General features: G+C 36.6%; 1 pseudogene; it reads right to left on the reverse strand.

The window, feature by feature from the left end:
• Positions 1-818: 818 nt before the first annotated feature.
• On the reverse strand, positions 819-24,946 carry LOC149216686 (uncharacterized; annotated as a pseudogene).
• Between the last annotated feature and the right edge of the window lie 466 nt (positions 24,947-25,412).

Consider the following 25,412-nt stretch of genomic DNA (forward strand, 5'->3'; position numbering starts at 1 on the left):
CCACTTAAAACATGGATATGGACTAGGAATCATTTTATTTCTAAACTACAAAACTGGGATCCAAGGTCTAAGTGCTCTCTTTTATACATTAATAAAATCCTTGTTTGTTGACTTAAAAAATAGTCATCAAGTAGTCTCCAATTATTTTTCTAAGGTCAAATAGGGGTGAAATTTAAACTCCACCAACAACTAAATTTTCGCAGCATTTTTCTCACTTTTTATGTGCAATCATGACATAATACATATGAAAACTAAAGTGTCATTAGTGACATTGCAGATGAACAACATACTCAAGTTTTTAGCATATAACTAGATAAAGTAAGATAATGCAATAGTTTCGTGTGCCATTCACACGAGTCCAATATATTCCCATGGCAATCAATTTTACCACACACCATCAAGAGACTTACATACAACAATCATACATAGAAATTACTAGTTACAAGGAAATATAACAATATAGTTCTAACACCAAATCTATCCGATGCTAACAAGTAGTTTGTTGAGGGCAATTTTCTCCTGGTTTGTCTAGAATTATAGATCTATCTTAACAAAATAAAGAAATCCCAAAAATAAAATAAAATTAAGCTGAGAGATCATAATGACTACCATAAAGACAACAAAATTTTGTTAATATTGTAAAAAATCAAAACAATTTCACATGTTCTATCATTTTCAAAAATATATTCCATGTAACATTACAAAAACTTGACAATAATTTTTTTTTACAAATCCCACAAATAAAGTTGAAATTTTCACCACCTATCCCACTCCCACAAATTACTACAAAATATTTGTGCCACTGAAACAAATACCTTTCAAAAAATCACCAAGAGAGAGAACAACATGTAAATCAAGCTGCAAGCATATGCCACCAAGCCTTGGTGTTCATCCCCGTGAGGTGTCAAGATAATCGATAAACTACTGCAAGCTCTTGTGCACCAAAGCATGGTCGATGACGCCATTAAAAACATGACAAGTCCTCAAGGAAGGATAAAAAGTGAAAATGTTGAGAAAATCACCATTGACGTCATACAATAGCCGACAAACCTGAGACATTCATATAGATCCAAGCTACCATTTCTCCCTGCCAACATATTGAACACAAAATAGAGGAGCAGGGAAGTGATTGCCATCCAACCCAAAATTACCACAAAGTGAAGCTTTCCTCCTAGAAGCTCGCAAAGCCTAAATGTTATATAGAACAAAAAAGGCCCTAAAAGGTCTGCATTCTCATCTAGATTAGGATTCACTCTGAAGGGATTCAAAAGGTTTAAAGTCTTATTTGTTATGAGATGGGTATTGATCCCCATATCCTCTAGAAGGGGTAGCTCATCTTCGAAGGCTTCAAAGTTTTCCCTCTATAGGAAGGAGGTGGAGCAAATGATGAGGGCACAGATCAAACATCAAATGACATGAATTAAAAACTTGGGTTATTGATAGGCCTCATTTGGGGTTGAAGTAGGGTTTGAAGGACTTCTCGGTTGGGATACAAGGATGTCGCCACTAGTGTGAAATTCCATTGGAGGTACATTGAACTCTCTAGAACCAATTCTTAAAGATAGAGTTTAATGAAAATCCAAATGCTTGAACAAAATATCCACACACAGATACCCTTTTGTGGTTCTCGTTAGAATGGTTTTTTGCGCAACTAAATGCTCAAAAAAGATTCGCAATGAAATTTGATATAGATTTAGAAACTATAGACAAATTAGGTAGCCTTTTTTAATTGATTTTCTTTGTAACAATTAATGCCCAAAACAATCCTAGACTTGATCAACATCTAGATACAAAAATAACTTTTTGATGACATTTCGTTGAAAACCTCATAAGTTTCGGTCTTCTTTGTATTCTCCTTTACTGTTATTCCTGCTTTGGATTCAAATTTGCTTTGATTCAGGGTTATGAGAATTTTGTTGTCTTGGTGTCACAAAGAATTCACAAAAGTAGTTAAAGCAAGACCAAGTTGTTTCTTTAGCTTCTTTTCCATAGGTTTTGGTTTAATGGATGTTTCTAAAATACATCAACACACTTGAAAATGTTGAAATTATCATTTGTTAGCTAGTGTCATTAATATTTGGCAGTCAAGCTATTTAATGATTAAATCGATCATAAATCTAAATGATTATATGGATACACTATACAAAATTTTTTTAAGGATTTGTATCTGCTTTTTATATCCCACTAACCATTGGTCTTTTGATGAACTAGGAAAATTGTCAGAAGACCAATTACTTCAGCATATTTTGTCAATCTTTTGATGAGCGTGAGCTGATTAGAAAAAAAAAGATGACATCTTTTTGTAATTTGCAGCAGTACGGACCATACTGTCAAGCTATGTTGTTGGAATTTAGCCCTATATGTAGTAGTAGGTGGAGAGGAGTTAAAGCGTTTGGGGTTTTTGAATAAAGACTCTTTGGATTACATGCTTCAAAGAAGGGAACACTCCCAAGGTTTTCCATATGGCAATGACCGTAACTCATGAATAGGTTACAACAATTTATTACAATCAAACATTTAGTTGTTTTATCATCTAGAGCCTTAGGTAAAACCTTTGTTTGAGGTTGTAAAGCATTACTTACTAAGGTTTTGATGTAGGGGTTCTCAAGCTAAGGAGACCTAGAGTAGAATCCTTCCTTGTGGTTTGTGGGGGTTTGAAAAAAGTTTGGATACATTTAGTGCTTATTAGTTCCTCTTTAACTCCTAAAGTGATGAGTGGGGTATTACTTAAGGAAATCTCTAATATTGTTCCAGGTGAGTCTATGGTTCTTGTGCAGTGTTATCAAAGGGGGGTTGACCTAAGTAGTTGTTAAGACAACTAAGGGAAGAAAGGCCTCTAAAAAATGGAAATGCATAAGGAAGAAGAAAGAACTTGGTGAATTTGGTGTTAGGAGAGAGTATAAAAATGAATCAAGTGTTGGAATTGGTTGGTGTGACACTTGTTGGGAGGTTCCTAATCAATTAAATGCCAGGGAAAATAATAAAAGAATAGTTGGCAGACTTCAGGACCATTAGCATGTTTTTTTCATCCAATTCCCTCAAAATATGGAGGCACTAAGAGTGTTGTTGTACCCAATTAGAGTGGTAAATTCAAGAGAGATAAGGTCTAAAAAAGATGAATATCAAGAGAACCAATTACCCAAACGGATCCACATCATACTTAAAGTAGATTTAGAGGTTGTTGGGGAAATTATAAGTGTTATAATTCCAACATTAAATTATCAATCCACGACTCATAAGATTCAAGGCATAAGCACAGGTAACGCAATATCAGAGCATCTAACCTAAAATAACATCATGAAATCTAAAATTTGTTCCTAAATTAAGTATGGAATTTTTGTTCCTATTTTGAAACTACTCTATTGATAAAACATGCTCAAGCAATCCCAATCACTATTCAAGCCATTCCAATCATTGTTCAAACGAAACTAACTCTAATCAATATCTTAGCAATATTAATCACAACCCAAGCAATACAATTTACCATTCAAATGATTTTAAAGGAAATCCAAATAAGATAGATCATTATTCAAATGATTTTAATAAGTAATGGAAATCTCAATCCAAGACCAACAACGATTTGAATCTCGATCTAAGTGATGAAAATATCAATGCAAATGAGGTCAATAATGATTTTAATTTCAATTTAAGTAATGAAAATCTCTATACAAACAAGACCAATAATGATTTCGATCTCAATCTAAGGAACGAAAATCTAAACAAAATAAACTCCTATCCAAATGAGACTAACTCAAATCCAAATGAAACTGATTAAAAACAAAATGAAACCAATTCAAACACAAATAAAACTAATTCAAATCCAAATGAAACTAATTCAAATGAAATCGATTCAAATCCTCGGGGCATCTGATACTTTCTAATTAACTTCTTAATCCTATTTCGTTCACACCTTTATCTCTACAAAACTTCAAAGGAGATCAAATGAAAAGTTCGAATTAATATCTTTGCGCTATCAAAATCAACACACTAAAACTTAAAAGACTTCAAAGATCAAGGTTTATATCTAATTTAAAACTATTTCCAATGAACTCAGAAAATCTCAATAAGCAACTTTTACAACAAGAGTATTAACCTATGGTCTCTATACGATGTCACTACAATTTTCATTAATGCTTAATGTCCTACCTTGCTACTTTTGGGCACTCTTATGTAAAACACAATGCTATAGAAGTTATGCATTATTAAGACATGTACATAATTCAGAATTACAAATCTGAACCCAATTGGAGTTCATGACACAATTATTATCGAAATTGGGTGTTCTTATAATTATTCATGACCATGGAAATTTGATTGAAAAATTATTCATGCACAAAAAACATCAATCGATACAGTCCCTTTATTCACAAAGATCTAGATACAATGCATACTTTTTAAATCTAAAGAAAACGGAGCAAGTGATTTACGTACAAAATACGGGAAATGTGAGATCTATTTAGGATACAACTTTAAAATGAAATATAAATCTACGAATTTCAGTAAACATGATTCCTAAAATCTATACTGATCACAGGAATGGGCTCCAGGTTGTGGTGGGCCCTTGTCACTTCCCGGAGCAAGTCTTAAACTAGCTCAATGCTTAAAAATAAATAGAAATCATAATACTTATAGGAAAATAAATTTTGAAACCAGAATTCTATTAAGTTCAATGACACATCACTTCATACATCAATAAGAAGTATACCAAAACCACCAGTTTATCTGAGCGTATATCTTCCTTACATAAAACTATGCATCTCCTCCCTCACATACAAAAACATTGGGCTTTATATAGAGCTCATCCGATGGAAAATAGATGTAACAAATTAACTTAGAAAAGTAAAGATATGAAATTGGAACCAAGTTAAGCCATATAAAATCTTTCGGCTCGTCTTCAAAAAGATTGCAATCTAAACTTATCCCGATCACAGCACTACCGAGGAAATTGATTCCATGTCGATAATAATAAGGACTTATTCTAGAATGTCGATGGTTGAATGGTTGCAACAAATTAACTAAGTGGAATAAAAAATAGATCAGAGCCAAGTAGATCAAAGATAAGCCAAATGAAAATCTTCTAAAACATGCAACCAACTTTCCCAATCATGGTACTCCATGTGGCTGGTCACCGAAACCATCAAACCCATATTTTTTGTACTTAACGCAAAATTTCGGCACTGATTTTGTACTTAATAATTGCATTGACCATAACTTCATCGTGGTGATGAATTTTGACAAATGATTTCTTAGTTACCTGAATGAGGGTATTTTGAACAAGATCCATGTCTCAGAATCTAGAGATTCTTCTTCATTTTATCACAAAATGAGATTTTAATCTATAGGAGTTTAGTCATTTCGTACTTAACCTATAGCAACTAGTTTAATTGACTTATGAAGAATTTCGACAATGAATCCCTGCAGTAAATGAACTTGGAAAATCCATCATTAGAAAATCATAACAAATTCTTCTCTAATCATTGAAAAGTTAAGAAAACTAATGATAATCAACCATGAAGTGTAAGATATGAATTAGCGACAAGTTGTGGAATTATGGTATGAAATGAGTTAAAAATATAGGAATTTAGGTTATGAATAGTGGTATTGTATGGTGGAAAAATGGGCATATTTGAGGCCCAACATCCCCCCATGCCTGTGGATTTGCATGTCCTCATGCAAACAAATCCCTTGCTCATTAATAGATTCTTGACATTGTTTTGTAGATGTTGGTTCTTTGTGGGACAACATTGCTTGAATATTTGGAGGTGTTGGTTCTTGTGGAGCAGCATTGCTTGAATATTTGGAAGTGTCGATTCTTTTGGAGTAGCACTACTTGAATATTTGGGGATGTAGCAACACTCTTCACATTTAACATATCATATTAATTTTCGGAGAAATAAAAATTGAGGACAAGAAAGGGATGGATGAGGAAGAGATAATGGATGAAATGAGGTGGTGATGGAGATGGTAGGTATGTGAATAGGTGCTTGCATACTCTGTCATCACGAGGCTAGTGCTTATAAGTGGTTTCCTTTATCATTTTATGGCAGTAATGATTTCATCCTCCGGATAGAATTCTTGTTATGATGGGAGGAGAAGACACTATAGAGATTGCCTTTATTAATATATCATAAGGATTTTCTTTTAACATGGTCTTGTAATTAGAGCCTAAGTATTTTTATTATGAGTGGAAAATGGAAGGAAAACAGAAGGATGATGATTTATGAAAGATAAAATGCATGGAATGAGAAGTGGTGAATCATTAAGTTTCCTAAACCTTCTAATGAATTAGAGAATCTTAAGCCAAATTTACCTCAATTTTTACCTTTATTGTTGATGTGCTTGGTGCTGCAGGTTGAAGTGGAAGATGGATTCACTAGGTTGGAGCTTATGTGAATTTTGATCTAATCTGCTGAAGAAGGATGAAGGATGAACTGAAGGTCCCCTTCTCCCCCATGCCTAAGGAGTTGTATGTCCCCAAACAACAGAGGAAAGGTGATTGTTGCTGCAAATGAATGGTCAGGCTGCTATATGGCAACCGTTACTGAAATGAATATACTGCTGCAAATGAACATGGAAGGTTGAAACAAAGGTCCAAACTACTACAAATATGTGTTAAGATCACAAAACCATATAGTCTTCAACCGTTGCATACCCATGTTCAATCATGCATATGTGAATAAATGGTGTCAATGTCGAACATAAGCAAGAACCATTGGATTACCGACCATTGAAGAGGTTCGTTAACAAATGTAAGATATCCCACCTTTGATGTCAATGGGAATCAAGGCACTAGGTACATTCTATCAACCATGAATGGATTTGTCGAAGTCAAATAGACTGTAGAATTCACCCACCAAGAAAAATTGATGTATTTCTTTAGTAGATGACAAGGATACCTTCCATTAAGGCATGAAGGCTCCCAGGTATCTTATCTAACCCTAAACGTGGTCTCAGATAATGTGTTGATGTCGATGGGACAAGGCTTGTTGGCAGGTGGGCTGTAAGGGATCCCACATCAACCAACTCTTGTATAAACATAATGAATTGAAAGATACATTATACGAAGAACTCATACAAATTTACAAACTTTATTGGGAACCTTTCCCACGAGTTACCTGGTTTTCAAGCAAAGTCCCTATCGAGTTGCGCCAGACAAACTGATTTTCACAAAAGGACTTGTTTTTTTATTTACTATTTTCATTTATTTATTTATTACAATACTAACTTTCCTACTCTACTAGAGAAGAGACATCCTCTTTCAAGTGAAAGAGTAATTCCAATGAAGCCATGTGCAGATCAGGTACAAAGATATATTCATGCCTCGATTTAACATATAAACTTTAGAAGGTACATGAGCATGAAAAATCAGTAGTTTTCAAATATGTGATACAAAGAGTATTTGAAGACGATAATGGTACTTTGACTGGATTGTTCTAGAACCAATTCTCGATGTAATCCTGATGGTATTGGACCATTTCTTCATTTGGTCCACTATGAAATTCCTCCTTGGTCATGCCAGTCAAACTTGGATAATTGGTCTCTGGAATGCATACAAGGCTTATTGTTGGGCATGGTGAAAGTTATTTTATCTCAGGTTCAGCTGGATGCTCCCCGTAATATTTGGTACATGATTTATCAATCTCCTTGGTAGATAGGCAGGAGGAATCAAGGGAGACTTCCAAATCCTTTTCTGGCTGTGGAGAGATAGATAATTTACTGAATGTGGTCAAGATGAACTCTTCTTGGGGGGCAGATATCCTAGCTACTGCTAGGATTTGAGAAAGTACTTCGAGGGACATTCTTCAATCTCAATAATTCTTGAATTTCTCCTGTTGGTTGATGATCCCTGTCTTGCAACATGGATCAATACACAAGGGTTCTTACAACACCCCAAAAATGTTTTATCTTTAAAGAGCTTGAAATTTTAATCTAAATGAATTAAAACTACTAATTGCAATAAGACTTACCAAACTTGCTTACTTGGACAACCAAACTTTGGAGCAACCCCACCATAGTGGATGTGTGGCTCTTCACTCATGTCTTACCGTACACTCTCTTCCCTTTGATTGTCTTGCAAAATCCTCACCACACAACAACTACACTCCAATCCCTTTAGCACCTCCCCAACAACAATGCCAAAAATGTTGGGGAAATTATATGTCTTATAATTCCAACATTAAATTATCAATCTGGGACTCATAAGCTTTGAGGCACAAGCGCAGATAAAGTAGGATCAGAGCATCTAACCTAAACTAACATCATGAAATCTAAAATTTGTTCCTAAATTAAGTACGGAATTTATGTTACTAGTTTGAAAGTAATATTTTGATAAAAACATGCTCAAGCAATCCAAATCACTATTCAAGCAAGTCTAATCACTGTTCAAATGAAACTAACTCTAATGAATATCTAAGCAATATTAATCACAACCCAAGCAATACAAATTACCATTTAAACGATTTTAAAGGAAATCCAAACAAGATAGATCACTATTCGAACGATTTTAATAAGTAATGGAAATCTCAATCCAAGACCAACAACAATATGAATCTTGATCTAAGTAATGAAAATCTCAATCCAAACGAGGTCAATAACGATTTTAATTTCAATTTAAGTAACGAAAATCTCTATACAAACAAGATCAATAATGATTTTGATCTCAATCTAAGTAATGAAAATCTAAACAAAATCAACTCCTAACTAAATGAGACTAACTCAAATCCAAACGAAATCGATTCAAACCCAAATAAAACAATTCAAATCCAAACGAAACTAATTCAAATGAAATTGATTCAAATCCCCGGGGCATCTAAGACTTTCTAATTAACTTCTTAATCCTATTTCGTTCACACCTTTATCTCTGCGAAACTTCAAAGGAGATCAAATTACAAGTTCAAATTAATATGTTTACGCTATCAAAATCAACACACTGAAACTTAAAATACTTCAAAGATCAAGGCTTATATCTAGTTTAAAACTATTTCCAATGAACTCAGAAAATATCAATAAGCAACTTCTACAACAAGAGTATTAACTTATGGTATCTATATGATCTCGCTACAGTTTTCATTAATGATTAATGTCCTACCTTACTACTTCTAGGCACTCTTATGTAAAACACAATGCTACAGAAGTTGTGCATTATTAAGAAATATACATAATTCATAATTACAAAGCTGAATCCAATTGGATTTCATGACACTCTTATTATCGAAATTGGGTGTTCTTCTAAGTATTCATGACCATGGAAATTTCACTGAAAAATGATCCATGCACATAAAACATTAATCAATACAATCCCTTTATTCATAAAGATCTAGAAAAAATGCATTCTTTTTAAATCTAAAGAACAGAGTAAGTGATTTAAGTACAAAATACAAGAAATTTGAGATCTATTTAGGAAACACCTTTAAAATGAAATATAAATCTATGAGTTTCAGTAAAACACACTTCCTACAATCTATAATGATCACATGACTCAGCTCCAGGTTGTGGTGGGCCCTTTCCCCTTCCTAGAGCAAGTCTTAAACTAGCTCAATGTTTAAAAAAAAATAGAAATCATAATACTTACAGAAAAATAAATGTTGAAACCAGAATTCTATTAAGTTCAATGACACATCAGTTTAGACATCAATAAGAAATATGCCACAACCAATAGTTTTTCTGAGCGTATATCTTCCTTATAGAAAACTACGCATCTCCTCCCTCGCATACAAAAACATCGGGCTTTATATAGAGCTCAACCGATGGAAAATATATGTAACAAATTGAGTTAGAAAAGTAAAGATATGAAATTGGAACTAAGTTAAGCCATATAAAATCTCTCGGATGGTCTTCAAAAATATTACAATGTGAACTTATCCTGATCATAACATGACCGAGGAAATTGATTCCATGTTGAGAATAAGAAGGACTTATTTTGGAATGTCAATGGTTGAATAGTTGCAACAAATTAACTAAGTGGAGTAAAAAAAAGATCAGAGCCAAGTAGATCGAAGATAAGCAAATGAAAATCTTCTAAAACATGTAACCAAGTGTCCCATTTGTGGTCCTCCACGTGGCTGGTCGCCAAAACCGTCAAACCCAGATTTTTTGTACTTAACGCAAAATTTTGGCACTGATTCTATACTTAAGAATTGCACTGACCATAACTTATTCGTGGTGATGAATTTTGACAAACGAATTATGGATTACCTGAATAAGGGTATTTTGAACAAGATCCATGACTCAGAATCCCGATATTCTTCTTCATTTAGTCAAAAAATGAGATTTTAATCTTTATGAGTTTAGTCATTCCGTACTTAACCTATAGCAACTAGTTTAATTGACTTATGAAGAATTTCGAAAATGAATCCCTATAGTAAATGAATTTGGAAAAACCATCATTAGCAAATCATAGCAAAGTCAACCATTTAAAAGTTAAGAAAACTAATGATAATCAACCACGAAGTGTAAGATATGAATTGGCAGCAACTTGTGAAATTATGGTATGAAATGAGTTAAAAACATAGGAATTTAGGTTATGAATAGTGGTATTTGTATGGTGGAAAAATGAGCATATTTGAGGCCCAACAGAGGAACACAAATAAATAGGAGATTTCACCAACACAAAATCCTTAGCAAAAGAACTAGGAGGACCTATTGGAAAAAACTAAGGATGAAGGAACCCAAAAGGGACATGGGGGGTCTTTGTGGGGAGTATAATTCACCCATAAAAGGAATACTATAATGGGGTAAGAAAGCATCTTCCTTGAGGAAGAATGAATGCAACCCAAATATGGTGGGTTCAACCAATTAAGAACAACCAAAAGGATGAACAAGCTTGAGATGTGTTTTGGGTCCATGGTTTAGTTACCAAAAATGTAGCAAATAGTTTGGGAGATGTGGTACCTAATATATTGTGAAGGAAGGTGGATGACACAAGAACTATCATAGGCCATACAAGTTCTATGGATAATAGTGGCATAAGAAAAATTTGTTGGATTTGTGTATATTTTAAAGATTTTACATTATGTTGCACATGTTTTTCATATGCCATTGTCAAAGAAACTAAAATGGTTTGTGTAAGCCTACCTAACCTATTTAGTCTAGTGCATGGAAGTAAAAGAGAGAAGGGAAATATATTCCTTCACATTCTTTAAAACATCCCATGACAAAATCTAAACAGAATAGGTTCCTTAACACATTGTTTCCAATGAGATAAATCACTATATTGTACAAAATATGGGAGCTTTAATGAAATACAACTTATAACAACTTTCAAAAAATAATAAGAAGACCATATAAATTACAATAAAGAGAGGGGTGGGAAACTCATTGGCACTTATGTTTTTCATGGAGAACCACAAAACAAGGGTGATTTAATGGAAAGGAAAACAAAATACTTGATTTAATAGAAAGAGAGAAAAATAATAAGAATCCTTGAATGTTGTCAAATTCAAAGGTTTGGAAGCTCCAACCAATCATTTGTTAGTGCAACATTTGATAGTGTTGAGTGCATGTGTATTATTCTCCCTCCATCTTGGTTCAAGCACCAATCCAATAAATAATAGGGAAAGGGAAGTAGGTCAAAATAGAAGAAATTGAAGGGAAGGTACAAGCAAGAGGCAATGATGGAAGCATGGGTGAAACTAGAAAGTTGCCATATTCCAAATATGTTTGGTTTCAAGTAATGCATAAGGGGATGAGAATGAAAACCCTAACTTGATCTCCACAAATGGAAGCTTCCCACTATTATTCAGAAAATTAATGGGGATGGCCCCTAGAAAATAGAGGAACATGTGGATTAGATTTATGAAAATATTCAGAATATAGGTTCCAAATGTTGTGATGGAAGCCACAAAAGTCACCAATTCACTCCCTTAGTGCTAAACCTATAAAATAAAAGGGAGAAGCCATGGATGGAAAAGAAACTTAAAAAAAAAAATGAAACAAAAGGGAGTGTTTCTCCTCAATAGTAGGAAACTATCCATCAACAAGGATCATAGTCTAAGAGAAGGAGGGAAAAGGTGCCCCTGAGGCCAAGAAACAACTCCAAAAATGTTTTGAACATTGGAGGCAAGGGAAATGAATCTTTGAGTAAGAGGAGTGTGCTCACTTTATTGAAAAGGGTGTGAAAGATATGAATCAAGTTAACAAGACTCAAAGTAGGAATTGAGCTATAACAAGAGTCAAAGAGATGCTAATAGCTCTAGAATATGGTTAAAAATCCTAATAAGAGGGTCAAGTGGCCAAAGGGAGGCTAAGAAGAGGTTCAAAGCAAAGAGCAGAAGCCATCAAAGAAATAGGAGACTAAAAATAAGTTGATAAGAGAAAAATTATAGTGCAAATACTTATTACAATGTTGCAGGACCAACAAGAAAGCGAATATGCCTAATTGGAGCAAAGAGAAAAATACACCAAATATTTTTTTAGGTAAACCTTTGTGAAATAGCCTTTCTTTATGAATGATAAAGATCAACTTACTCAAACTCACAACACATGTAAAGGCATTGTATATATAATAGCTCTCTTTATGAAAGGTTCTCACGCATGGAATGCTTTCCCTAACTTGTCTCTATGAAAACTTACTATTATGGATTGTTTTTCCTTGGAAATTCAAAGTTATCAACTATGGAATACTTTTTAAGTTATGATTTAAAGTACAATGCAATTTGATTTTAGTTCGTGAGAGATTTTTTGGCGAAAATCACATGGAACATCATTTGTCGACGCGTTTCGAACCAACTAGTGTGGTTCATCGTCCTAACGATGAACCACACTAGTTGGTTCGAAACGCGTCGACAAATGATGTTCCATGTGATTTTCGCTGAAAAATCTCTCACAAACTTGATATGGATCACAGAAGCCTAAACTCTATGATTTTAGTTCAATTAATCTTCATGGATCATTTCCCATCCATTCTGTCCACAATTAATCCCACCATGTGATGTATCGTTCCCCTTCCATAACAGTTCAATTAATCAATCTATGAAAGGAATGAATTCCCTTTAGGTTAGGATTCATAGTGCGAGTGGTGGCACTTTTAATATAACTGCTCTATCTCTGAACAATAATATAAAGTTCCCTATCGTATAAATTTGTTCTAAAATAAGATAGTTTTACATATTGATTCAATAGATTCCACCTTATCTAGCTACTCATTAGTACTTATAATTAACAATGCTCATTTTAAGTTTTGTTAAACTTCCAATTGGCAAAACAAAAGGAGCAAGCTAGGAAATATTTGTAAAAGGTAGGTTCTTTAGTCAGTAAGGGAGGTAAACATAATTATATCCAGTGAATATTGCAATTTCCTTACTCTAGCTACTTAGCCCAATCAAAAGGGTCTCCAAAAACAAAGAAAATGTATGGAAATTAAATCACAAAGCATCTCCATTTAATGGAAAGTGGTGGTATCCTTAATCTAGGAAAGAACTAAAGGACTCGTGAACAAAAATATTAGTTTGGAGACAAGGAATTGACAATGTTAATCCTGAGGCACAATAAGTAGCTATTAGAAGCATAGAAAATGAATTAAGGGAAGACATATTTATTGAGACATTAAGGGTTTCAGAGAAGAGTGCAAATATAAAACAAGATAGAAAAGACCACAATAGGGTCTAACAATTAATGGAGAAAGTATAGATAGAAGAAGGGAATCATTAATGAATGAAGATACTTGCAAGGAAACAATATGATAATGTCATGGGATATTCTACAAGTGATGGGGTTTGAACTTGTGGGAATTAAGGGTATACACATCCATACACATGCTATTAATAAGTAAAAATAAGTAATATATGGTCTTAATTATGTTGTGAACACAAATATCTTAGAACCTCTAAAATCATCATGGGTGATAAATATATAGTATCTAAATTTATTTGTATGGTTTAACACTTAGCTAAATTATGGGATCTAAAAATTACATTAAACACATAATTAATGGATAAGATGGCACAAGTACACACACACATACATACATCATACACACAAACAATCATACATACAAACACACATTCATACATAGAAACACATGCACACACACACATGCATGCACACCCACACATGCAAGCGTTCACACATATATATGTGTATGCGTGTATGCTTGTATGTATGTATGTATGCATGTATCTATGTATGTATGGAAGTATGTATGCATGTATGTATTTATTTATGCACACACACATGCATGTATGTGTACATCCATCCATCCATCCATCCATACATGCATGCATGCATGCATGGGTGGATATATGTTATGTATGTATGCATGCATCTATGGATGGATGGATGGATGTATCAAATTGCTTGTAGCTTATGTTTACTCTATAAGGTTGACTTAGATCAACTAGGATTTGTTGGAAACTATGTTGTCCTCCTTAATTGGTCACCCATTTTCCTCCATTACCTTCCATCATGAGAGAGTTGTGTTGGGCATATAATTGAATTATTGATCGACGAGCTGTTATAGTATGCCAAAGTTCCAACAATGCAAAGTCGAAGGAATTTGTGAATTGTAGTAGCTTCATTGATCATGGGTAAGTTGCAACATTCCCTTTAGTGACCACACCAGAGTTGTAGCAACACAGAGGAGTTGTAGCAATGGCATGGAGGAGAGTCGCAACACTTTCTTGTCTTGGTATAAGAAGTTGCAACACCTATGTGTAAGTTAACAACACTTGTTGTGGGGTTGCAACAACATGGAGGAGTTACAAACACTAACTTTTGCTCCCAACTAACAATGTTAGCATGAAAGATGACTATTTCACAATATAATGCATAAGAATAAGTGTAAAAGTGGCAAAAAAGTGTATAAATGTATGTATGGAAGTATGCATGCATGTTTACATTTATTTATGCACACACACATCCATCCATCCATACATACATACATACATACATGTATGCATGCATGCATGGGTGGATATATCCATGCATGTATACATGCATGCATGTATCAACTTGCTTGTAGCTCATGTTTACTCTGCATGCATGGGTGGATATATGAGTACATGTAGGTATGCATGCATGTATCAATTTTCCTGTAGCTTATGTTTACTCTGTATGCATGCATGAATGGATGGATGTATGTGACTTGCATGTAACTGATGTTTATTTTGTTTTTGTAACAATTTATGATTGAGAGTTGTGTGATGTTTAAATGTTGTTTTTGGGTTGTTTACTTGTGATTCATCGCATCATGGACATGTGCCATTTCATCTTTGTTACAACAAACCAAGAATATCATTATACTTGAGCAAGTTACTTCTAACAATTGGTGTGTTTACTTTTATGCAAGTGTGTTTACTTTCATGAATTGTGATTTACTTTCCTACAAGAGGACATTATTTCCTCCAAAGTGTGGTGTGTTTAGTCAGATTAGTGACTTGTGAAAGCATATTTATCTTGCAGTGTGATAACTACCGTATTACTACAACTTTATGACACATAACAAATTGGACAAGCATATGTTGTGCATGGTAGTTCACAAGTTCCAAACGAACCTCAGATTGATAATTTAATTGTACAATTAATCACTTGCTCACTAAGATAATTATACGTAATTAAAAAGCTCGTTAGTATGCATGAACAATATGCATTTATGTGCATGCATATATGGTATTTTATGCATGTATGTACATATGGTTGTAAGCATGCATGCATGCATGGATGTATGGGTGAATGTATGCATGCATATATGTATGTATGTATGATATGCAAGTTTGTATGCATGCATGTGTAGGTAAATTTGTAGGTAGGTTTAGATATGAATGAGATTATTGTCTTCATTTCCCCACACACACACACATGGGTTAATTTGTAGGTAGGTTTAGACATGAATGAAGTTATCTTGTCTTCATTTTCTATATATGAGGGTTATTTAGACTTCCTATGGGTTCCACGCACCTCATGAGCACTTTAGGGTTTCTGAGAAGTTTCTAAGGCATTTGTAAGTTTTTGGAAGTTTCCAGCATTGGTATGTGGGCAATTTAGGAGCTTCATGCAACAAAGAAAATCATGGGTGCATATATTTTAAATTCACATAGGTAAAATATTATCGGAAATGAAAATGAATGCCAATGATGAAACCCTCAACGAAAATACAAAAGGGAAAACACATAAATCTAAAAGGTAATCAGGTAGGCATGTAGGAAATGTTGAATTTAATTACAAAGATGATCATGAAGATATCAAGCAACACAACTTAAATAAAAGAGGATAAAGAGGTTTCAAGTCATACCTTCACTAAGATATGAGTAACAATTTGTACTAGGGAGTTGATCTAGACTATTAAGATCCACTTTGGAAGCTAACATTGTTGTGTGATCTTCATGATGTGCACAATGAAATTTTGACAAAACGGTTAACTGTAGAGGAAAAATAATGCATTATGTGACAAAAGGAAGAGGAAGAAATTAGTTTAGATGTTAATATCTAGTAGGAGAACTAAGTCTGACACTAAAACCTAAGTGTCCAATGGGCTCATCTTCAATAGAAGGAGCTACTAAAAGTCTTGGTTTCTTCACCTTCCACTATCTATGGAAAATATTTATATTCTAATATATGCCATTATACTAAACTTGGGTACAAATTGGAAATGAACATGTTTATCCATCAATATGGGCAACACCATCCATAGCCATCATACACCTACTCAAAATTTATAACTCCCAGAAAGTATTACAAAAGGCCTTGTAAGGGCGTGTGTAAGAGAAATTGACATGGATATTTTGTATGTTGAGTTTTTTTGTAAAACTAACTCATGAGAGGAGAGTCTATGAGAACTTATGTGCAAGAGTGCATTAGGCCCTATGAACATCCAAATAAGATTATGTGAGAGGTGGAGTGTGAACTTTATGGGATATAAAACAAAAGAGAAATAAATATAAATTATAAGTTTGTAATTTATAAATTATTTTTATTTAATATTAATATTAATGTTTAAATTAAAATAAATGAAAAAACAAAAAACAGTTTGTAATTTTTAAATTACTTTATTAATAAATATTTGTATATCATTTTTTTAAACATAAGTAAAAAAAGCATTCACTAAATCATGTAATATAACATATTAAATATTAATATAATATTAAATCAAATAAAATATATAAATATGTTTATAGTTTTAAAAAATAAAATTTTAATTTAAAAAAATTAAAACTTTATATTTTTATAAAAATATTATATAATTAAGATTTTAATATATATATATATATATATATATATATATATATATATATATATATATGAGCGTTGCGTTGTCCGGCGAGGTGAGAAAGCCTTGTGTCCATAATAAATATGAAGAATAGTACAGTGATGTGTGGTTTGACGGCAAGTCAAATGGGCGAAGCCCAGGGAGACCGAAGTTCAAATCTCATTGAGTACAATGACCTGCTGTGGTGGCGGGTAGAGGGGCGGATTCCCCTTTCCCGTGAGTCTGCTCTTGCTAAAATCATAGGAACTTAGTATACCCGACTTGCAGGTGGTTGGTTATGCTCTTGGTGTTATAGTGGCAGCTATGAGGTTTGATTGTGGGCCTCCCATAAATTAGGCCTGGCAGTTACCGATTCACCATGTAGTTAAAAAAAAAAAAAAATTATGAAGAATAATTGTGCAGGGTTGTGATCAACGAGCGATCCTTGATGCCTCATTTGAGGGCTAGATTAGGTCATTCAAGGCGCAGTGTTGATAAGTTTCTGTTGAATCCTCCCCAATTCCACTTCTAGTGGTTTGTGGGATATATTCGTATTACAGCCGGAGATCAATTTTACGCCATCCCGGAAATATTCGCCTTCACACCACTGGTGATATTGGAAAAACCTGGTGATTCCACCAGGGCTATCGGAGTTATCAAATATGCTTTCAGCGAATGTGCTTTTCATTTACTTTTATCAATGGTCTGTGATGAATTATTATTTCAAAGCACATTTACTTTTATCAATGGTATGTGATGAATTATTATTTCATTTTAAAGGTCTGGCCATGCAAAAATAGCGGATAAAGCCAGATTGGAATGCAATGAATCGACCTGAACCTAATTTTTAAGGATGATCCTGGTGAATTATTGGTGGTTGCTTTCTTGTCTGTTTCATGTCTTATGTCTCTTGTGTGCTGTATATGTGAAATTGTAAAGTTCTAAAGGTTGGAGGCTTAATTGGGTTTGAACATGTTGGAGCCGGAAGCATAAATCGAGAAACTGAGCTGAGAATGGGAAGTTAAATCATGTCACCACCCTGAATGCCAGTTCCTAATGTATTACACTCTGAGGTATTGTTCATTTTCATATTTTTATATTCCTTGAACACTGGGCTTAAACGGTCCATTCTGTAATATTATTATTATTTATTGACATAAATTTATTATTATTTATATCAGTATGAATAAATTTATCGTTTGATATTTTTTAAATTTATTATTATTATTATTATTTATATTTATATTTGTATGAATAAATTTATCATTAAATTTTATTTTTGTGTATTAAAATCTTATTTTTGTATATTAAAAGAAATGTTTTTTACACATTAAAGAGGAAAATATCCATTTCAGAATCCAAGAGTTACTTGAAATATCATTAAATCTTATTTTTGTATATTAACTTAAATACCCTTTGTGAATTAATCCATTTCAGAATCCAAAAGCAAGTTGAACTTGTCAGCGCTTGTGTGGGGAGGACGAGCAGAGACCATAGACATGCAAAGGCGAGTCTTATTTCCTATGTTATAGACTCATAAATGTGTTTGGGCGGGATATGTACTTGTTTCGATCCAACGGTGGACATATACTGCCAAGACACATTTATGAGTCTATAACATAGCAAATAAGGCTTTGCATCGCAAATTAGCAAACCTTATTTGCTATGCTATAGACTCATAAATGGGCCTCGGTAGTAAATGCCCACAGTTAGATCGAAACAAGTACATTATCCAATGATAGACATATACTGCCCAGAAGCATTTATGAGTCTATATCATAGAAAATAAGGCTCGCTTTGTCTTGCACGTCTCTGGTCACATAGCAAATTAGCAAATAAGGCTCGTCAAAGCTAAGGTGAGCCTTATTTGCTATGCTATAGACTCATAAATGAGCTTGTGCAGTATATACCACTAGATAATGTACATGTTTCGATCCAACAATGGGAAGTGTTGTTTCCATCCAACAATGGGCATATACTGCCCAGGCTCATTTATGAGTCTATAGCATAGCAAATAAGGCTCGCCAGAGCTGAGGTGAGCCTTATTTGCTATGCTATAGACTCATAAATGCGCCTAGGCAGTATATGCCTTGGCTTGAGGATATTTGCTATGCTGTAGACTCATAAATACGTTTGGGCAGTATATGCCCACCGTTGGATCGAAACAAGTACATTAGCCAATGTTGGGCATATAATTCTGCAATATATGCCCACCTTTAGATCAAAACAAGTACATTATCGAGGAGTGGACATATAAGTTTATAACATAGCAAATAAGGCTCGCCGTCAACTCTAAGCACATTATTCCATTTTCTCAGTGTTTAAGATTTAAAAAGCAACATTATCATTGAATAAAAACAAAGTTAATTGATTTCCTTTCGTAAGTATTCCCCTTCGTTTTATAGGGTTAAGAAACAAACCTAAAAATGTTGCTGACTTGGTGTAATTTTGGAAAAAAACAATCCCAATCGTTAATATAGTTTATGTTAAAATAGATAATTACTCCTGCATGAGGAGTTGGAAACATAGAGAGTCAGTTAACGCAGTGATTGAGTGGTTGAGTGTTTGAGTGTTTGAGTATTGAGTCAAGTCTAGTTAAGTGATAGACGACTTTGAGTGTGTGATTGCATGTAATTGCATGTCAAAAAATTTTAGGCGAGTGTCTAGTTGAAAAACTTTAAATACCCTTAACCAGGTTCATTGTAATCCTCATGTTTTGTGTGATCAATCGAAGAGCGACTCGTGTTTTATGTGTGAATTATTTATTCTTTGTCTCCTCCACCTTTCCAATAAATGGGTATGAGAGCTAGAATAAGTCAAAGCTTTCAAACAACCTGAGTATGGGAAAAGCGCAGTCGCGGTCTGCAGAGAAAGTTAATTGTTAGAGCTAAAAAAGCCACGCTATGTGAGCATATCTCGCTCGCAAGAGATATTCGCGAGCGTGTCTGAAGTCACACCCTCAACCTGCATCACCACGCTGTGTGAGCATCAATCACTACCAATAGTCACAATTTTTTCAGCAGTTGCAGCTGTCGTTAACAACAATCCTTGAGTAGGAGGTAGTGTGTCACGCCCCTACACCTGCGGTAGTCTTCCAACCGCTTATAGCAAGGTGCGGCACCACCAAACACTTTCTTTTCACCAATACTTATGTTCGTGGACTACGCCTAACATTCCACGTATCCTACTTAGTTTGTGTTTCGCAACCAAGTATTATTAATGTGTTCCTTTATACCAATGAATACCCACACACATTCATTATCAACATCATTATACAAGAGAAATGCACAACAGTATAAAGGGAGGGGAAACTCCCTGCAATATGAGTCTGCCCGAATCAATATATTATACAATCTTCACTTTTACAATGTACAAGTTAAATCTTGGGAAACCCCAAATTTACACTTAGTCAATTTTCACAACTTCGGCAAACTCGGTTGCCCAGCTCGTCGGCACCTCCGCACGGTCGCCGCACAACTCTCCAACCATTCGTTCACCTTGTCGCACAATCGTGTCATTTGCCTAACTTGGGCGTGTCTCCAAGTTGCCACACACGGGCGCCTCCACCCAAGACACACTTCCATTCAGAACCCAACACACCAACAAGACTTCGTACACACTTGCACGATGGGCAGGCGCTCACCCGAGCCACCAAGACACCCACGCCAAGACTTGGCACAAACAGGCGCTACATGTTCACTATGCACACCTCAACCAATCACCAGGCACACCTTGCCCAACGCCTTCACCCAACTCCAACTGCGTTTCCAAACCATGTGGCTAAACCAAGAAGTGCGCATGAGATATGCGCCTTTACCTCCTCTTGTTCCTGCGCACAAGACTGCGCACTCTTCTCTTGGTGCAAAGTGATGATCGAATTCGTGATGTCCAAATGCTCTCCAAACACATTACATTTATACTCATCGCAAGTGTGGGTGGGGCTTGCCCAGCCAACCACCCGACCATCGTTCACACACCCCTTAGCCATCGTTCAACACCCAACTTTAAGTCAGCCTGCCCGCCATCGCAACTCGGCCTCAAGTTAAAAGCTCCACGCTCTAATCCAAGTATAAACTCCATCGCATTTCATTTGTATCGCATATGAAGTATTGTCGCAAGTCTGTCGCACCCGTGTTGTGCCTGTCGCACAACCACCGTGCGCCCCAACTCGTCGCCTACCCGCACATGCGTTCGGTTCGCCCGGCGCCCAAACGCGTCGCACATCCGCAGGACGTTACATCCTCCTCCACCTGAAATCGTTGTCGTCCTCGACAACATACCATCCTAATAGCCATCCACCAAGATCATCAATAGCCATGATGTCAACTCCTCCACATACTGCAAACATCTCTGCAACATATTTAGAACCAGATCTCCACCATGTCTCGCCTCAGCAACCATCTGTCACCAAGATCACCATACCAAGGTATACACCCCATCAGTCTGTCATGCATCGGAAATCATCTCAATCCATGATCATCGATCACCCTGTCACAATCTCCACATGCTGCTCTCCATCATGGAAGGTTGTACCCTCCATCCAAGCTACATGCTCACTGCAACATCTCGTGTCGACCTCATCATGTGTCATCATGTGAATTGCTGCCATGATACTCCAACACAATGCTAACACATCTCTGCACACTTCGCGACCCCATGTCTGAACTAGTTGGGTAGCTAATCCAACTGTCACGCTCAAACCATGAGAGTGAACATCCTCATGCCATCATCAGTCGTTTATGAAAACATCCATCACATCTCAACTCGATAAAGAATCCATCTCCATATAGGTGTAAGCCATGCTCAGGTCCATGAAGTAGTCCTCATCTCATCTGGAACATGTTGTCCATGATGTTTGGTACCAATGTGCTGCATGAAATCAGCCACATCTATCCCAACATCATCCATATGTGTATCTCCTCAATATGAAGAGATCATCTCATCAAACTCCAACTCTTGATGTGCCACATCCAGGTCCATGAAGCAACCTCCATCATATCTGCAATGTGCCATCCCTCAAGTCTGCCATAGAAACAAGTATACACCTGTCTCATCTATCCATGTGCTACCCATGATCATAGATCAATCAGCTCCCATGTGTCAAAAGTGGTTAAGTCTCGACTCAACCCATGCCCAAGTGTTGCCACCAAGGCATCATCATCGTTGTAACTCCATCACTCCAAAGTGTCTCATATCGATCCTCCACATCAAGTCACTCTTCCAAGCCATACCCATGCATGTACTTGAAAGTATGCACCTGCATCAAAGTCTCTGACCTCAGCTCCTCAATGCATCAGATCCTCCAAGTCCACCATATATGAAGTCCCCAAAAGTCACAACAATCTCATGTCATCATGAGCTCCATAAACCATCCCCAACCAACATCTCAGCAAGCATACAAGTCTCGGCCCAAAGGTCTCTGCAAGATGCCTCAACTCTCCATGTAGTAGGAATTCTCCATAGTCTGCTCATAACTCCATCCAAGTCCATGTCACATCAGCAAATCCACCTGCACAACATCCCTGCCTCGGCACTCCTCATTGGATGCCCATAAGTGACACCTCTTCAAGTGCTCCTACACAATGTCCCTGCATAGGACTGCCATGCTCCATGTCTCCAGCTGATGTCCATGACTAAGTTGCCCATGTAGTCTAACCAAGTGGACCCATCACAACAATCGGCCATCCTTATCCAAGTCTGCAATCTTCGGTCTAGTGAACTCGGTCACCCAACCATATCATCATCATCACGAGTCATTTCCATCATAGCTCCCCACTAAAGGTTCCACCAAGAGTTGCTCTTGGTCTCGGCCATGAGAAGTCCACCCAAGCATCATCATATCTCAAGAGTGTGCCCTCCAATCTATCCATGAGTCATGTCGGGCACTTAGACAAAGTGGCTAAATCATGACCCAATCCTCCACAATGATCATCATGTTCCTCCCTTGTCACGGGCCTTTGCACCTTCTGCCATAAGGTCACAAACAACCCCAACAAGTCTTCCAACAGTCAACAATCCTTGCTTCTCCATACAAGGTCTCATCATAGACATCCATGGTAAGATGCTCCCCTGCATTGGAAAACTGACTTTGCTCTTCCCTGCATACGGTCCGTCTACCAAATTCTCAAGTGAAACGCAAATATCAATAGTACTTACATCATCATCATGATCATCATGAGGTTCCTCCATATGAGTATCCTCATCCATCCATGTCTGCAAACTGCACGATCCTAGTCCAACTTGATCAATCTCAAGTTCATCCTCCATCGTTGTCATGTCTGCAACATCTTCAATCATCACAGCTTCCTCTTCCTTGTTAGCACAATCTGCAACTTTATCTTGCTCCATTGTCCAACCAAGTTGAAGAAGTTCGTCCTCAACATTCTTTTCTAAGACTTTGAGCTACTCTTGAATCCGAGGATTCTCTTCTTTCAACCTCTTCAACCTGTATAAGGTAAGCAATAGCTTCCCTTCGCATTCTTCCAAACTTGCCATGCCTTTTCGTTCAACTTGGCCCAAGCACGAAGCTTCTCCTATGCTAAACCTATTTCACCATTCAGCTGAATCACCCTGATATTCCACTTGTCACCTACAAAACTTGAGCTCCCTGCCAAGTCTCCGGTCTTCGTAGAATCAGCTCCTTGATTTAGTTCACCAGCTCCAACCATGAGCTCTAATACCAACTGTCACGATAGTGCAGTGGGATCAGCACTTCATTGTCAACCCGGTCATCAGCCAGCTCTGATACCAACTGTCACGCTCCTACACCTGCGGTAGTCTTCCAATCACTTATAGCGAGGTGCGGCACCACCGAACACTTGCTTTCCACCAATTCTTATGTTCGTGGACTACGCCTAACATTCCACTTATCCTACTTAGTTTGTGTTTCGCAACCAAGTATTATTAATGTGTTCCTTTATACCAATGAATACCCATACACATTCATTATCAACAGCATTATATAAGAGAAATGCACAACAATATAAAGGGAGGGGCAACTCCCTGCAATATGAGTCTGCCCGAATCAATATTTTATACAATCTTCACTTTTACAATGTACAAGTTAAATCTTGGGAAACCCCAAATTTACACTTAGTCAATTTTCACAACTTCAGCAAACTCGGTTGCCCAGCTCGTCGGCACCTCCACACGGTCGTCGCACGACTCTCCAACCCTTCGTTCACCTTGTCGCACAATCATGTCGTTTGCCCAACTTGGGTGCGTCTCCAAGTCGCCACACACGGGCGCCTCCACCCGAGACACACTTCCTTTCACAACCCAACACACCAACAAGACTTCGTGCACACTTGCACAATGGGCGGGCGCTCACCCGAGCCACCAAGACACCCACGCCAAGACTTGGCACAAACGGGCGCTACACGTTCACCGTGCATGCCTCAACCGATCACCGGGCACACCTTGCCCAACGCCTTCACCCAACTCCAAGTGCGTTTCCAAACCGTGCGGCTAAACCAAGAAGTGCGCATGAGATATGCGCCTTTACCTCCTCTTGTTCCTGCGCACAAGACTACGCACTCTTCTCTTGGTGCGAAGTGATGATCGAATTCGTGATGTCCAAATGCTCTCCAAACGCATTACATTTATACTCATCGCAAGTGTGGGTGGGGCTTGCCCAGCCGACCACCCAACCATCGTTCACACACCCCTTAGCCATCGTTCAACGCCCAACTTTAAGTCGGCCTGCCCGCCATCGCAAGTCGGCCTCAAGTTAAACGCTCCACGCTCTAATCCGGGTATAAACTCCATCGCATTTCATTTGTATCACATATCGTCTCAAGTATTGTCGCAAGTCTGTCGCACCTGTCGCACAACCACCGTTCGCCCCAACTCGTTGCCTACCCGCACGCGCGTCCAGTTCGCCCGGCGCCCAAACGCGTCACACATCCGCAGGACGTTACATAGTGAGTTCCAGTGGCTAATTAAAGAGAGTCGCACCTGTTGTAGCTGGTACAGGGAGGAACGAGAGAAAATTCACATCAAAAAAAATTAAGAGCACAAAGAAAGTTTTCTTTTTTAAAAAGACCAAGTCAACCTTGGTGGAATGCAATTCGAAGGAGTCAATACTATTGTCGATCACGTGGGGCAAGTGTAAGCAAAGATTTTTTTTTTTGGTATTCGAAAGTCTATAAAAAACATAAATAAAAGGTTATATGTTACGTGGAGTTTAAGTGGGCCTTTTAATTTTATGGTGAGAAAGGTTTTTTTATTAAAG

The sequence above is a fragment of the Pinus tabuliformis genome, chromosome 1_1 (assembly GCF_031772625.1).
Source record: "Pinus tabuliformis cultivar Carrire ecotype Pingquan chromosome 1_1, CPIR1, whole genome shotgun sequence".
NCBI lineage: Eukaryota > Viridiplantae > Streptophyta > Pinopsida > Pinales > Pinaceae > Pinus > Pinus tabuliformis.